We start from the raw sequence: 2500 nt of genomic DNA, 5'->3' as shown, positions 1-2500 counted from the left end.
ATCAGTGCACTGGTCAAAAGCTCCTTGAGCTTCTGGAAAGCTTCCTCACATTTCTCTGTCCATACGAACTTCTTTCCATTCTTTTGAAGAGAAGTGATAGGATGTGCTATCTGAGAGAAGTTTTGAACAAATCTACGATAACAACCAGCTAACCCCATAAAATTATGAATCTCTGACACATTAGTCGGTGTTGGCCAATCTATTATCACCTGAGTCTTTGTAGGATCCACTAAAATACCATTACCTGAAATAGCATGCCCTAAATACTAAATCTCTATTTTGAAGAATTCACACTTAGCTGCATTGGCATAAAGTTGATTGTCCCTTAAACACTGCAAAACCAACCGCAGGTGTTCCTCATGCTCCTTCTGAGTCTTAGAATATATCAATATGTCATCAAGAAACACGAGTACAAACCTGTCCAGATAAGATTGAAACACACCATTCATCAAACTCTTAAAAATTGATGGAGCATTAGTCAATCCAAAAGGTACCACTGTGAACTCATAATTCCCGTAACGAGTTCGAAAAGTAGTCTTGTGAATATCTGCTTCCTTAATGCGAAGCTGGTGGTATCCTGACTTAAGATCAATCTTGGAGAATACTGTAGCTCCCTTGATCTGATCAAATAAGTCATCAATCCTAGGTAAAGGATACCTGTTCTTAATAGTCACCTTATTCAACTGTCTATAGTCAACACAAAGGCGCAAAGAATCGTCTTCTTCACAAAGATCATTGGAGCTCCCCATGGTGATACACTAGGTTGAATGCTCCCTTTGGCTAGAAGTTCCTCTAGCTGAAGATGTAGCTCACTCAATTCCTATGTCGTCATGCAATAAGGAGCTTTAGAGATAGGCTTCACTCCAAGAATTAGATCAATACTAAAGTCAATGTCCCTCTTTGGAGGCATGCCTGGAATCTCACTTGAAAAAACATCTGCATACTCCTGCAAAATCAGGTGATCTAAAGTCTCCCTCATGGGATCTTTTTCATCAAGATCATTTACCATAACAGCAAATATCTGACATCCCTTCTGGAAACTTCACTTCAATTTCATAGCAAAAATCATCCGCAGAGATATAGGCCTCGATATACCAACTATATGCACATCATTCCCTTGGTCATCTTGGCACATAATAATCTTCTTCGTGCAATCTATAATAGCTCTATGAGATCCAAGCTAGTCCATGCCTAAAACCACATCATAGGAACCAAGGGGTATGATTCGAAGATCCGCTGCAGTATCAAAGCTTCCTAAGCTAAGATCACACTTATGAACTACAAAATTTGTGGAGACCTTAATGCCTGAGGCTAGTTCCACTTGCCAACCACGATCTTGCTTCACCGCATCCAGCTCACACATAGAAACTATATATGGTGAAATAAATGAATCTATAGCTCCTGAATCAAACAACACTGAAAGAGATATACCTCTAATAGCACCTGTGGTCTCAACCACTGTTCCTTGATGATCTACCTGACACTGATCAACTGCTACAAAACTCTATGAGCTCTACCTGCATCACCAACTATAGGCTCTGAAACGGTAGGTCTAGGTCCTGAAAATTGAGGTGCTCGCTAAGGACACTGAGCTACATAATGTCCAATCTGACCACATGAAGAGAATTCCATATTTCTTCCAGAACCTCTTCCCATAGGTGGTACATTTGATTGCTAGTGACTGTTCTTGCTCACAAAAGACTGGCTACGCTGAGCTGGCTGATTGGACTAATTATGTTTATTGCATTGAGCATTGCGGTTGTTCTTGGTGTTATCACTTTTGCCACTGCCTTGAGCTTGAGAATTCGATCCCTTCTGTTGTTGTGTCTGTTGAGACTAATGCTGATACTGTTTCCCCTTAGAGAAAGAAAACTTCTTGTTACTACTTGAATTGTAGTTGCTTTTAGATCTCGATGCCGCTGGCGCTCCTACAAAACCACCTTGACCAAGGTTGACACTTTTCTCAACAAGGATAGCTCGATGCACCACATCCTTGAGGGTTTTTGGCTCAAATACCATAACTCCCCCAATAATACGGTTATTCAAACCCCTAATAAAATGTTGTGTCAACTGAGCAAAATTTTCACTGAACCCTGAAAAAGGCATAAGCTCATAAAACTTACGCTCATACTTGGTCACTAACAAAGTGCACTATCTAAGATTATGAAATTCATCAGCCCTTTATTTTTTCCATTCCTCTAGTAGGAATCATTCACGGAAACTTTCTATGAATAACTCCCATATAACATTGGCCATATCAATTCCCAACTTCTTCTGCTCAATCGTCCACCAAGTGGCCCCAAAATTCTCTAAATTAGTGATCGCAAATCTTGCCTTAACATTGCTGTTGAACTCTTGCATGGCAAAAATCCTGTCGAGGGAAATAAGCCATTGCTCGTCGTCATAACCAAAACCTTGCCCATTGAAAGGCTTAACCTTGGTTCTTGAAAGATCCTTCATCTGAGTGGACACAATGGACCTTTGACATTCCTTCTGAGGA

This window comes from Cupressus sempervirens, chromosome 5, assembly GCF_028749045.1.
Source record: "Cupressus sempervirens isolate cs-2001-9-10 chromosome 5, ASM2874904v1, whole genome shotgun sequence".
Lineage (NCBI taxonomy): Eukaryota > Viridiplantae > Streptophyta > Pinopsida > Cupressales > Cupressaceae > Cupressus > Cupressus sempervirens.
The sequence above is the reverse complement of the archived record's forward strand: the minus strand, read 5'-3'. Positions refer to the sequence as shown.